Genomic DNA, 15,574 nt, shown 5'->3' on the forward strand with positions numbered 1-15,574 from the left:
ACAGAATGGGAGAAAATTTTTGCAATCTACTCATCTGACAAAGGGCTCATTTCCAGAATCTACAAAGAACTCAAACAAATATACAAGAAAAAAACAAACAACCCCATCCAAAAGTGGGGAAAGGATATGAACAGACATTTCTCAAAAGAAGACATTCATACAGCCAACAGACACATGAAAAAATGCTCATCATCACTCGCCATCAGAGAAATGCAAATCAAAACCACAATGAGATACCATCTCACACCAGTTAGAATGGCAATCATTAAAAAATCAGGAAACAACAGGTGTTGGAGAGGATGTGGAGAAATAGGAACACTTTTACACTGTTGGTGGGATTGTAAACTAGTTCAACCATTATGGAAAACAGTATGGCAATTCCTCAAGGATCTAGAACTAGATGTACCATATGACCCAGCCATCCCACTACTGGGTATATACCCAAAGGATTATAAATTATGCTACTACAAAGACACATGCACACGTATGTTTATTGCGGCACTATTCACAATAGCAAAGACTTGGAATCAACCCAAATGTCCATCAGTGACAGACTGGATTAAGAAAATGTGGCACATATACACCATGGAATACTATGCAGCCATAAAAAAGGATGAGTTTGCGTCCTTTGTAGGGACATGGATGCAGCTGGAAACCATCATTCTTAGCAAACTATCACAAGAAGAGAAAACCAAACACCGCATGTTCTCACTCATAGGTGGGAACTGAACAATGAGCTCACTTGGACTCGGGAAGGGGAACATCACACACTGGGGCCTATCATGGGGAGGGGGGAGGGGGGAGGGATTGCATTGGGGAGTTATACCTGATATAAATGATGAATTGATGGGTGCTGACGAGTTGATGGGTGCAGCACACCAACATGGCACATGTATACATATGTAACAAACCTGCACGTTATGCACATGTACCCTAGAACTTAAAGTATAATAATAAAAAATAAATAAATAAATAAATAAATAAAACTAAAACTGTTTTGAAAAAATAAAATCCATTTAAAAGTTAAAATAAAATAAAAATTTTAAAAAGTGTTAACAAAGTGATTGAAGTCATTTTAAGTGTTTTAAATTTGTTGGTTGATATTAAATATTTTCCCTATGTCTGCTCAGTGTATAAATTCACATAAGTATATCATTGCCTTTCCTTTCTGATTTGCCACACTCCCTCTGTACATTTCTTACACTCTTCTTCTCTCAATTACTTTATGATGCCTGAGGCATACTTAGAGTTGTAGACTGTGGTTCAAGTTAGGGAAGGTACTAGATTTCATTGGAAAGTACTTACTTCCATTCTTCTTTTCCCATTTCAAAGCCTTGTTTGATAAATTATCAATCAGTCTTTTATAGAATTATAATTCCTGCTAGGCAAAATTAAAGTTATATTAATAGGAGACAATGTACACGTAGGACCCTTGAGTTATCTCTGAGCCAACTTACTGCCTGATTCATACATCACTAAAATATCATAATGTCAACCCAAAAAGTATTTGCCAACTTTAGTTTTCTTCTTAATATCAGCATTAGAAGAAAGAAATTGTTTTATCTTTTAAAGCTTTAATCAAACAAATTTAAAAGACACCATATTTTGGAGAATCTAGAATACTTTTTGCTATATGATTTATAGATGGAGTTTTTAAATGTTTTATGAATTTAACACATTTTTATTGATTCTCTGCCATTTGCTAAAAACTGGGGATATGGTGAAGCACAAGAGAGATAAGTTTCTTGCTTTTGTAGAACATGTTTTCTGGAATGAAAGAAAAATAAAAAGCATGGAAACACAAGAGTACAGAAATAATGACAATATAATGAACACTTGGAAAGAAAGATTACAAATAATCAAGAGAATCCAATTCGATGGTATGATTAGGGAAAACCTGTCAGAGAAGGTAACATTTGGACTGTGACCAGTAGAATTAAAATGAACACGCCAAATAGAAACTGTGGTAACAGGCATGCTTGGAAAAGAAAATGATACCCTGGTGCAAAAACAGTTTGCATGAAAAAACAGAAAGTAGGCCAGTGTACCTGAAACAGAATGAGCAAAGGAAGAATTTATGTGGTGAAGTTGAGGAAATAGAATGGAGTCATCAAAAGTCTTACAAACCTTAGGAAAACTTGAGATTTAATCTAGCACATTAGGAATTCATTGAAGGATTTTACATGAAGGGGTACTATGATCTGATGCATGTCTTAAAATGTTTATACTGGCAGTTGTATTTGAAATAAGGATAACGATGGAATACTGAAAAACAATTAGTAGACTAACACATCGGTCGAAGGGAGAACTAATCAAGACTTGGACTAGAGAAGTGATGGTGGAAATAGACAGAATTGAATGTATTTAAAATATCTGTTGGAAATAAAGTGAATAGGAAGTGTTGCAGATTAGATGCTGGGGTTATGGAAAGGAAATTATCACAGAAAACAACTAGGTATTTGTCAAGTAGGCAGTCGCATATGAGTCTGGTTTGGGCACAAGGTTATTCCCATAGAGATCTATGGTTCATAGTGAACATTGTATTGCCATCATGGAATGTTTGGAAATTTTATGTGGGCATTACTTAGACGTCACAATGATTTGGGGGCTTCTGTTGACATTTGGCTGTCAGTGGCTGGGAATGCTAGACGACCAGCCGTGTGTATGACAATTTGGAAAAACAAATTATTGGCCCATGTCCTACACAACTTTTCAATGTTCTCTCCAACTGAATGCCTTGTAAAGATAAATTGGTAGTAGTTAATTGCATGATAATTCTTTTTATTCAACAAGCAGTTACATAAGAAGTCCAATAACTTATAAAAAGATAGTGAAGGAGAAGGAAAACAAATATATTGTCTTAAAATCATGAAATAAATTTGTGTACTCTGTTTATCTGTCTCGTACTTGATGTATTATTGTATTTCCAACCATATATTTAGCGGTAAAGCATTTCAGTGCTGTAATGCAGCTATTAAAAATCAGTAGTTTTAGTGCTGTAATGGAGCCCTGATGTAACAGATGAAACCACTTGCAACAGACTCAGAACCAAATGTTAATTAAAATAGTGCATATGTATTAAGGAATGTCATTAATAAAACTTAAAAAAAGATATATCACTGCTAAGGTAAGAAATGACTATAGTGAAAATAACATGGAAATGTTACATTTGTTTTGGGGCTGCCTGTTGTTTCTCAGCTTCGGTCTCGTTCTGTCCCCAGAGGTGTAACACAACTTCTCTGCATCCTCTTATATTTCTGCTTCTCTTTCTAGCTATACTCTACTCCCAGTTGCCCATTGAAGTAGAATCCTTTGTCTCCTTAAGTACTAGAAACTAAATGTAGGCTTCCATCTGTGGTAGAATTTTAAGAGAGAAAATACGTTTGAAATTTTGAGATACTTTATCACTAATTCATACTACGCAATAACACAGGAATTATTTTGGTACTAAGAAAAAAGTTCCTTCATAGAGTATCAAACTTTCTTATTGGTTCCACTTCAACAGTCTGAAATTTATCTTGGTTACTTTTCTTATTCCTATGGTCGTTATTTTCTTACTATAAACAAATGAATTGTATTTACTATAACATTCTAAACTAGATTTTATTCTCAAGCCCATTTCTCCCTCTCTGCGCTTTTTTATATTTGTTTGCTTTTTGTATATAATGGCCTTTGATTGTCTCACTGATAAATTCATTATAAATAGGTGCAAACATTACCTATGGGTATGTCTGCTAATAAAGACATTTCTAAAAATTTACATGTTAAATCATATTATTTTATTATAAATTAATTTTCTTTTATTTTTTTCTTTATCTTTGAGTTAGGCTGCTGTATTGACTTTCTTTCTAATCATGTCTCCAAATAATTTACAGTATTTATAAATTTGATTTGGGGATAGTAAAGATGGCAGTATAATAAAATATTTTATATAACAGAAGGCCTTAGATCCAATAGGAATGAGATCTACTGATGTAAGTGTTGTTTTAGCCAGCCTACTAGATGAGATCATCCAGGAAATGGCATAGCCAGAAAGGAGGAGAGGGCCTGGCACTTGACCCTAAGCTACTGTAACATGTAGACTGTGGTTACAAGAGGAGAGGCAAAAGTGAGGAGCAGGAGTAGCTAGTGAAGAAAGAAAGAAATAGAAGATACTGGCATCGTGAAAGCCAACAGAGAGAAGTATTTCAGAAAAGACACAGGATCTCCTTTGTTAAAGGCTGCTGAAACTTTGAAGATAAAGACAGAATAAAGTCCTTAGCATTTGGCAAAATGGTAGCCGTTGATGACCTTAAGAGGAGTTTCAGTGGAAAAGTGGGGAAGTCAGATTGTAGTAAGTTGAACAGTTAATTGCAGGTAAAAGCTGAGCAAATTTTTTCTTACAATGAAAATAAGAATTGTATGTAGTGAGGATTTCAGAATGGAGGAAGAATCTTTTATGAGAGATATTACAGGAGATTAAGAAAAATGATTGAATTTTAGCAGCAGAGTCTTCTGATTCTTTTGATTACACATTTAGATTATAAAAGTATATTTGTTATAAACAGTGTAATAACGAAAATATTTAAGATAGTAAAAGGTTAAATCCTGGTAAAACAGGCACGAATATTAAAACAGTTTATGAGAAGCTTGAAATTGAAATAAGAAAAAAAAAAAAATCCCAGGCACATAGAGGGGACTCAGAATATATTTTTAAATGAATAAATAGATTATTTGTAAAAGACTGATGTATTGCTGTTCTTTGGAAAGGGGTGTAAATAAAAACCTTAGCTTATGTTAGGTGTTACCAGACTTTCTGTTGGGGCTATGTTTAACTTTACTGCTTAAAAGAAAGAACACTAAGTCCTCCCTTTTTTTTTTTCTCTTCAAAGAACCAGTAAGTACTTGATGGGTATTTTACTAGTGATCTATATAAACATCATAGCTTAAATATTAAAACATTACATAGAAAATCGTCTGTCTATTTAAAACCAAAAGTGAGAAAAATATCTAATGACATTTGTTTTGAAGCACTTCACTAAGATTTTAGGTGAAATATTTTTAAGTTCTTGTCATAACAATGTAAAATACACAATTTTAGTGGATTTTTTGCTAAATGTAATTTTCACTTTAGGCAGAATGACTCAAAATACACTGATAAAATTGTCTTTCCTGGCAAAGCAATTTCTGTTGATCATCATAGTACAGCCTCGGGGAAAATGGCTTTTTAAGATATATGTGTGCTTGAAGTTATTTTAATAGGTAATGTCAATGTAAGCTTGGAAAATGGAGGTTACACTGAAAATTGGTTGAAGATGGGGGCTCCTCTAAATGCTTTTGTCATATTTTGGAGACAATAATGCAAAAGCTAACACAGTAGTGGACTATGTTAAATGTATGTGAACAGAGTCTTCCCCTGAACAGTAATTCACAAGTCACTTTTCCCCAATACCAAGTAGTTTATCAGCAAATGGCTTTAGTCAGGTCACACTAAAATACTTGTGCCTGTTTATAAATTATGTCACTTGTCATGGCCTCCTAATATCCACCATTGGTTGGGTGATCAGTAGGAGGAGAGAGAGATATAGAGGGTGAGAATCAACCTAAATTAAAGACTCTGATGAAATTGTACATATTACAATTCTATGATCTTTAATATGTATTGCACTGAAGGTCTTCCAATCAAAATTATGGAATCTGTTCACCATATGCTGCACACTCTCTGGAATTCTCCACATGGAAACAACCAATTTATTTCTAAGAGAAATTTGACTTAGACTATTTTTGTGCAGATTTTAAAGTGTTTTTGTGTGTTTAGTCCAACGAACTTGTTAAAGCTATAATTATTTTTATGGAGAAGGCTAACTACCCAAACATAGGAAAAAATAATTTTCTCAAAGCCTATTTGAAAACTATAAAGAAAAAATTAAATATTTTATGATAAAATAATAATTCTCATTCTACTATGTGTAGCTCCTACAATAATAACTCAATCGTTTTCTTTGCTAAAATTGCCACACTTAAAAGCGTTTCTTAAAACGTGTACCATCTTTTCTAACACTGGCATTTCAAATGTCTCTTTTCCCATCCCTGGGATCACAGTCATGCCATCTTTCACTGGCTACTCCTTGATCTTAAGAAGTTTCTCTCTCTCTTAATCATCTATTACAGATACTACTCTGTTATGCACTGGGCTTAGAATATTTGACTATTTCACTAAGGAGTACTATGTTCTAGCATATAACGTACTACCTCTTTAAAAGTTCTTAATTTCATGATTTCACATGATTTGAAACACCTTAGTTCTTTTTTTAGTTTTTTAAGTTTCAATTTTCTGCAGTTTATGTTTATTTATAATGAGTGATAGCTGTACTTATAAACACTCTAGAGACTATAATCCATTGTATTTAGAATGGTAAATTATGTATATATCTATTCCAGAGAGTATCTTGATTTTTCTTTAAATAATCATTTTTTTCTGAAATAGAAAGCATATTATCTTCTGTTGCTATGCTATTGTTTCAGTTTATGTTTAGATTTTCGATTTCAGTCTTCATGATATTTTTGGTGGTGAAGGGTTTCAGTTTGGAAAAGTGATGAGGTGATGTCTTTATTTTTTAATCAGCATCTCCTCCATTCCACTTTTCTCGATGTTTCTGCCTCCTTGAATAGTCCTTGTTAAACTGAAACTTAATCATCATTCAGTTTGTAGTGTTCTTAGCAAACACTACCTTTTTAAATTAAATGTTATATGCACTTTGCAAATCCAAGCTTATGCAATATTTGGAAAGACTTAGAAATCGTGTGTCCAATCTCCCCATTTAGTGGATGGGAAAGTAAGCTTCCCTCAAATCCTAAGATGAAATGATTTCTTCAAGATCATAAAACTGGAAAACACATAGGGTATTTCTCAAAATTAATTTCCAAAAAGATTATATGTTTCATCAACTAAAATAAAATCTCTGAACATTTGTTCAATAAAACAAAAACATTTTAAACAAAATGAAAGTCAATCCACTACAGATGCATAAACTATTAAGACAATAAAATTATTTCAAACATATGTATATAAACACATAAGCTTGACATTTTCATTTTAATTTCAATATTCTTCTCTTTCTAAAAGTTTACGGGAGCATTTGACTGGTTGTGTTCTTACAAATGCCTTTGGCTATTTTTGCAGCCAAATCATTACGTAACCACCTCTGCTCCAGCTGTGATCAGGTGAATAATCTTTGTACACTTGGACTGCATTCTGAAGGTATGTTTATACTGAGTTATCATGTTACAGGATACAGATAATGGGTCTATATGAAACTCAGAATAGCACTTTAATAGATATGCTACTTGCTATAAACAAGTAGCTTTGAATTGAGTTAGTTTTTTTTGTCTAACAGTGAATCAAGAAAAAAATTTATATAGGTGCTCACCACTTAATTTGGTCTAAAAATGAATAAATTTTCAGGCACTGTCTGTATTATAAATTTCCATTGCTACCTCTTTATTTCCATGTAACATGTTAATCATTTTGTTCTAGGGTTGAAGTAGATGCTTTAGTATGTAAATATTTCAAGCCTTGGTATAGAATTTCATAAATGCTCTCAAATGTAGAATTTCATAGATCACTAAAAAGCTGTGATTTAATTTTTACAAAGAGTGCAACATAAATTTAATTCATCTGGGTGCTGGGTGGCTCAGTGCATGCTTGTCTAGTTATAGTATTTGGTGAGTAGCAATGTGAATTTTATTAAGTAAATGATCTTTGGGTTGCAGAACAGTCTCTGTTATGGAAGCAACATAAATCTGATAGCTGCATAGACTAAGGGCAGAAACAACAGTGAAATATATGTATCAATCCCTGAATCATTTTCTGAAAGAAAATGTTAGAGTGTTTGACCTTTATTCATAATTGGGAAATTTTAATGTATTAAGTTCAATGGACAACAAGTGAATGCAGAAATAGCAAGCTATATTACAGGTGTGTTTTTAACAGTCAACAGTTTGAAAGAAAAACAGGAAACTCTTACTGCTGGTCTACTGCTGATGTATGTCATTATTTTTACAAACAAGGAAGACCGTAGCTAGTTTATTTAACCTATTGTCTAGGTAAGACCACATGTCTAACTGCTCCATTCACAATTTCTCCCAAAGAAGATATTGCTTTGTCTCACCCAACTCTTCACATTATACCAGGTCAATCTGATGACTTGATTTATTGTATTTCTCGCCCCTCTTGATTATTTTTGCTATCTAGTTTTACATAAATATAATTATCATTTAAATTATGCATTTATTTCTTAAACACTGGAAAATACATTTAAAGCCATTAAAAACACACAAGCAAAAACTATTATTTAACAGTACTTAGAAATCTTTAGTTGGATATATTGACTGCATCTTGTTACTCTGAACTTTCTGTAAAAGGTTAAAAAAATTAACTTTAAAATGTTCCTACCAACTTCTTCAGTTGCATTTGGACATTTGTTAAAAAAAGAAACTAGGGGTTTTTCCCCCCTTTTTAAAACAGCAGATAAAAGTGAATGCTAGGTTGTTTATCAAGTGCATATTTTAAAATTTTAGCTTGGTTTATCTATAGTAGTTTCTTTGGAGAGCACTATAAGAAGTGGCCACCCAGTGCACTTTAATCTTTCTAGTTTGTGACGTGGTTTAACTGCATGTAAGATTAAGCTATATCATCCTAGCTTTACATCAGTAAATACCTGGAAAGAATTAACCTTGTACATAAATAGCTTAAAATGTAACCCTTTCTATATGATGTTACTTCAAAACTGTGATGGGTCTTTCCACATATCAAATGTAAAATGTAATGAGTAATTTAGGCTTTTTAGCTTAATTTCTAATCAGAGATATTTAAAAATATATGAAGGACGAAACATTGACAGCTAGCAAGTTTAACTATCAGAAAAATTGTAACATATATTTTACATTTCTGCTTCCTTGATTTATTGGTACTTTTCTTCAAATAGCATTCTCAAACACAGGTAGCTTAACTGACCTTTCAAAGACCGTCATTTATGCTGTATGATTAAGCTTGCAGACTAGATACTTTGTTCTAAATGGGACTATAATGCTATGAGCTTAACCAGTAAGCTCTTCGAGAGTTAGAAAGAGCTCCAATAATTAGCATCCCTCCCAATTCAGAATATTACACCCTATGAAAAAGATTATTTATTATCTGTATGTACACTGAATATATCTATCTCAGCTTTCACATAAGAACCTTTGGAGTAAAGTAATCTAGTAGATTTATTACGCTCATCCTAAATATTTATTCAAGGTTGAACAATCCTAATTCTTTTAAACTTTTCTCTATTACATTTTTTTTCTAGGATATCTTAATTCTGGTTATACTTCTCCATATAAATGATAGTTCAGAATTATGTTTCAAAATGCTTTAGAGGAGATTATGTTGTAGAAAAATAATGTATTATTTGTTATTTTCCTTTAGCGCTGGAATATAGTCTTCCTTTAATTGAACATATGTTAAAGCAATTGAATTTTTTCATTAATATTTCTGTTGAACAGTATGTTAAAGTAATTGAATTTTTCGTTAATAATTCTATTATATAAGAAAACATGGTTCCTATAACACTTAAATTCCAGTGTGGCAATACACTGACAAATAATGTGACACATCAAAGAATAATGTGACAACAAAATGTATGTCTTTGATGTCACTCATTCAAGATAATACACTGAAAACATAGAATGGTGAATAAGATCATTCAAATTATTTAAATTTTATTTTTCTATCCCATGAAAAGTTTGAATGAGATCCCCCAAAATATCTGAATGCATATTTCATACCAAATATGACACCTTCAGGAGCTGTTATTGCAACAATGCACTAAATGTTTAAAACAAAATCAAAATGCCTCAATGTAAGTGGAGTCCTCCTATTTTAGTGAGGTAGTTACATTTTCTATATCTCTCTCCAGTAAATTTATTCTCCTACTACATCCCGCAGATCTCTCAAAAATAGGACATGTTAACCCCTTATTTTTCCTCAAGGCCCTGTCAAACTATCATGCCAACATAATAATAATTTTAAAAAAGGACTCCCTTTTAATATATACGTCTTTTTGAATCTACACTTATGTATCTTACAACATCATTTCTCTCATTATTTGTATTACATCATCATTTCTTTCATTATTTGCATAGTATTTATCTTAACATCTAATTAATTGTTTTACCTCTAACATTGTCTGTGCTCTGACAACAATTTTAAATGTTAAATATACCTGTTAAATACCAGAGGAATGAAGATGGTGAATTAAACACAACCTGTTTCTTATATTCCCGTCAAAAATCCCACTAAAATAAAAATAAAGGGATTTTGGAATGTGAACACTTACAAGGACAAACATAAGTAGAGTAGATACCATCACAACTGTACTTTGGAAGACAGAAAGCATATGAACAGATAGTAACTGATTCAGCAATCTGGGAAAAATTGAACTCTTAACCCATGGCAAAAATCCAAGAAACAACCTTATCTATACTACAGAATACTTTTTAAAAATTATAAACTTGTAGTGCCAGTTTTCTGATGGAAATGAGCGCAAGGTGGATTAAAACAAGGATGAGCAGTTGAAAACTCTAAGCAACTGTTAAAACCATACACCCATTAGGATGGCTAAAATTGTAAACATGGATAATAACAAGTGTTGACAAGGATGTGGAGTACCTATAAAATGGTGGTCCAATCATTTTGAAAAACAGATAGTTTCTTAGAAATGTAATCTTACACATTAGTATTTATGGAATGGAAACAAAAGCATATGTCCACAAAAAGATTTATACACAAATGTTCACAACAGCTTTATTCGAAATGGTCAAAAATTATAAACACCTCAAGAGTCCATTTACAGTAAAATGAATAAAATAAAGGACGTACATTTATACCATGGAATACTACTCAGCAATAAAAGAAGGAAATCATTGCAAATGCACCAACATGGATAAGTCTCAAAATCATTATTCTGAAAGAAGCGAGACACAAAAGATTACAAGTTGTATTACATCTGTATAAATTTCAAAATTGTCTATAGTAGTTGCCTGGGGTAAGGACTAACGGAAGAATTGACTGCAAGGGATGTGAGGAATATTTTGTGGGTGATGGATATATTTTGTATATTGATTGCAGTTGTGTGGTCACGGGCTAATACAACTATCAAAATTTATTGGGTTGTATACTTTCAATAGAAGGGATTTATTGCATGCTTGTTACTCCTCAATAAAATCAATGAGTGAAAAAACAATTTTAAATAGAACAAAGAAACAATTAGAACCTCAGGTCTTCTCAATCATTGCCTGGCTCCAAAGGATTTATTTTATTTTGTACCAAAAAAAGACTGGAGGTGGGAGAGATAGAAGGTTTCTAATCTGGAAAACATTTGAAGGTAGGGTATTCTGTTGAGCATAGGATAATTAAATTAACATTTATAATATTGAATATTGATCACCTAGTTCTCTCCCCAACATATCTTCCAGAATGACAGCAGCCAAGGTTATAACTTCTAGGTTATTGAAAGATCATTATATGGAGATTCTACTTAGCCAAGAGAAGAAACATAAATATGCCTTTTTTTAAGACAGTGACATAACCTATAGTGAAAATTACAGTTACAAGTTTCATTTGGGGGCTCAATGTTCCAAGGCAGCTTTTAAAGGCCCTACTTTTAAATATTAGCAGACACCCAAGGATCACCAGTCATTTGTAAACTTCCAAGTTAAAAAAAAAATAAGGATCAAAATACACAGAGAAAAAATATGAAATTTTGGAAATTGGGACATGTATAAAAAAAGCATTTCAGTGATATTCTTAGAGAAATAAGACATTTTTTATTAAAAAAAGGATTCAGCAAAATTTTTAAAAATTCCTTTGCAATATCCAAATATAAAGGGTGAAAAATTTGATTAAGAAACGAAAAATACTTTTCGTATACAAAATAGCTTAGAATAGCATTTACATAGACATAATTGTGTAAACACTGATGTAATCAAACTTATAACTGTATTGATAACATGGGGAAGATTGAGTGTGTGTGTGTGTGTGTGTGTGTGTGTGTGAGAGAGAGACAGAAAGAGAGACAGAGAGATGCAAAGAGAGAGAGAGAAAGAAAGAAAAGAGGTATACATTTATAGTAAGAGCTGAGTGTATGAGAGTAAAAGAGTCCTAAACCTCATTTCTTTATAGGAGAAGATAAGTAGAGAATACCTAAGAATTGAACAAAAAGTCAAGATATAACAATATAATTCTGATATTTGAAGTATGGAAGTAAATGCCAAAAAAAAAAAAAAAAAAAAAATGAGCTGAAAAGGTGAAAAGAGTTGCGTCTATAGACAGGCAAATTAGAGAGAGAGGGCACAATGAATTCTCTATTTTGTTATAAGAAAAATAGCTTTGCATGTGCATATATAAGGAGGATAAAGATGAAAACAAAACCACCTTTAAACATGTAAAAAATAAAAGCTATTATCCTGGTGTGATGGTTAATACTGAGTGTCCACTTGATTGGATTGAAGGATGCAGTGTATTGATCCTTGGTGTGTCTGTAAGGGTGTTGCCAAAAGAGATTAACATTTAAGTCAGTGGGCTGGGAAAGGCAGACCCACCCAAAATCTGGGTGGGCACCATCTAATCAGCTGCCAGTGCAGCTAGAATATAAAACAGGCAGAAAAACGAGCCTACATCTTTTTCCCATGCTGGATGTTTCCTGCCTTCAAACATTGGACTCTAAGTTCTTCAGTTTTGGGACTCAGACTGGCTCTCCTTGCTCCTCAGCTCCTCATATATATATATATATATATATATATATATAAAACCATACACCATACCACATATATATATATATATATATATATTAGTTCTGTCCCTCCAGAGAACCCTGACTAATACTCCTGGCTTCAGAATTCCTCAGTCACATACATTATTATGTTATAGTACGTATTATGTCCATTATTATATTATAATGTTTTTTATCTCTAGCCACACATCATCATATAATCACATTTTGTCATTACAATCAACTTGTGTCATCTGATGAAACGTATTTTTAATGTTTTAATTCTAGATCTAAATTCAAGATCAGCATTATAGCTTTTTATTATGTATCACTTTCTAATATCTGAACTTACTATTTTCTCTCCATTATGATTTGTAATATTTTCTATTTTGAACCCTACAGTTTCCTGTACCTCAGAGCTTTTCTGTCTTCTCTTGACCAACTTACCACTCTAAACTACATATTCAGCCATTCGTTATAACTTCTCTGACAGCTAAGGATCCCTTAATTGCTTGAATGTTCTCTATTGTAAATCTCTCATTTCTTCATAGCTACATCCTTGCCAGGTTCCAAAAGGTCTTCAGAGAAGTCTGGACTCCTATGCTAACTTACGTTGATTACTTACTCTATTGTATAGTCCTCAAAGTATCAATTTTACCCCTGTCTAATATTCAGCTAATTTTTCCATGTGGTTTAAATTTATCAACTTTCATCCTTTTATTCATAAAAGTATCCCTAATTTTTCATTATTCTATATGCAATAAAATATCACATATTTTATCTCATACAAAGTAGAGAAAGAAATACCTTTCTTCCTTTCTCTATTTTTAACTAGTTCAGGTCCTTTTGTACTGTGTAGCAGGCAGAGTTCGAATACACCATCCCCTGAAATCCCAGGATTCCTGGTCCCTGGTGTACACACATTTTCTCTCAGTTATTCAATCAAACACTAATCTAAGTATCTCTGTGAAAGGGTTTTGCTGATATAATTAAAAGCCTTAGGCTTTAATCAATTGACCTTAAGATTATCCTTGTGGGCCTGACCTCATCATATAACTAATTTAAGAGCAGAGCGTTTCCTCCAGATGGTTGCAAAAGAGCATTTTGTAGATTCAAAGCACCGTTGCTTGCTTAAAGATGGAGGAAGACACATGGCCACAAGTGCAGTGATCTCTTGGAGCTTGGACCAGGCCCTGGCTAACCACCAACGAGGAAATGAGGACATTACCCGGAAGGAACTGAATTCAGACAAGAACAGGAATGGGCTTGTGGGCTGATTGTGCCCTAGTTCGTGAAGACAAGAAGTCAGTCCAGCGAAATCTTGATTTCAGCTTTGTGATACTCTGAGCAAGGAGCCCCACCACATTATTCCAGACTTCTGACGTATAGAATGGTGTGCTAATAAATGAGCAATGATTTTTTTTACTTGCTACATCTGTGAGAATTTGTTACACAGCAAAAGAAAACTCACACTAAAAAATTCAATTCTCTCTACTTGATTCTGAAACTTGCTCTATCAACTAACCCTTGTTTTATGTGTGCATGTTTAAATTCTATCCTATCCTATCCTATCCTATCCTATCCTACCCTATGGGTCTATTATTCTGCCTCCTAATTTTAATAGCGATCTTCTTGCAAAAATAAGCTACAGCTACTGTCTATATTTTCTCCTTAATTCTGAAGAATACAGAGCCAATGTCCTGTGAAGCATGAGTGTTGTTTTAATTGACAAATCCTGTTATCTTTGTTCACCCTTTCTATTTCTCCACAGTGTTGATTACTGGCAGGATTCTCTGGTCATCTTATCCTACATGATTCTCCCTCCACTTCTATCAATATGGAGTTTTGTACTCAGCAAAATAAAAATCTTTCAAACCTGAGGACCAAAACAAACAAACAAAAAGAGACTTTTTTATATTAAAAACCAAGAGACTTTGTTGGTAGCAAATTAAAACTACAATAAATGGTTAAATGAAGGAACATGATATCAATTGGAAATGTAGATTTCCACAAAGGAATTGAGGACATTTGATATTATAAAAATGTAGGTAAGTATAAAAGAAGTTTATTTTTCTTAGTTTTAAAAACATTAAGGAGTAATTGACTTTTTAAAGCAAAACTAGTAACAACGTATTGAGGAGTTTACAATATGGAGAAAAGGAGTAGCAAAAGACAGGTTGTAAGATTCCTAGAAATGTATGTGAAGTAGAGTATTATTATTTGACTGTAGACTGTGATAACTTAAAGATGTAGAGAGTAAATATTAGAGCAATTGCAAAAAAAGATGTAAAACAAATAAATAGTGGCGATAAAATTGAATAATAAAAAAACTATTACATTATTTCCAATTGTTCTCTTGAAGATAGCAAAAAAAAAAAAAAGAGAAAGAGAGAGAGAGAGAGATGGGACAAATGGATACCAATTAGGAAGATAAGAGATTTAAACTCAAACATTTTAATAATTCATTAGATGCATTCACATTCAGTTGAAAGACAGATATTGTCATAGTGGATTAAAAAATATAGGCCTGGCACAGTGGTTCACACCTGTAATCCCAGCACTTTGGGAGGCCAAGGTGGGCAGATCACAGGATTGAGACCATCCTAGCCAACAAGATGAAACCCCATCTCTATAAAAAATAAAAAAATTAGCTGGGCATGGCACGCACGCCTGTAATCCCAGTTACTCGGAAGGCTGAGGCGGGAGAATCTCTTGAACCTGGGAGGTGGAGGTTGCAGTGAGCCGAGATTGCACCACTGAACTCCAGCCTGGCGACAGAGCGA

General features: G+C 33.0%; 1 long non-coding RNA gene across 1 annotated transcript in view; it reads left to right on the forward strand.

The window, feature by feature from the left end:
• Positions 1–14,786, forward strand: part of LOC111550974 — a 59,682-nt gene extending 44,896 nt beyond the window's left edge. Inside the window, exon 3 of the long non-coding RNA XR_002734218.1 lies at positions 14,563–14,786. This is a non-coding gene — a long non-coding RNA (uncharacterized LOC111550974). The remainder of the gene's footprint in view (positions 1–14,562) is intronic.
• The last annotated feature ends 788 nt before the right edge of the window (positions 14,787–15,574 follow it).

This window comes from Piliocolobus tephrosceles, chromosome 1 (genome assembly GCF_002776525.5).
Source record: "Piliocolobus tephrosceles isolate RC106 chromosome 1, ASM277652v3, whole genome shotgun sequence".
In the NCBI taxonomy this organism is placed as follows: Eukaryota; Metazoa; Chordata; class Mammalia; order Primates; family Cercopithecidae; genus Piliocolobus; species Piliocolobus tephrosceles.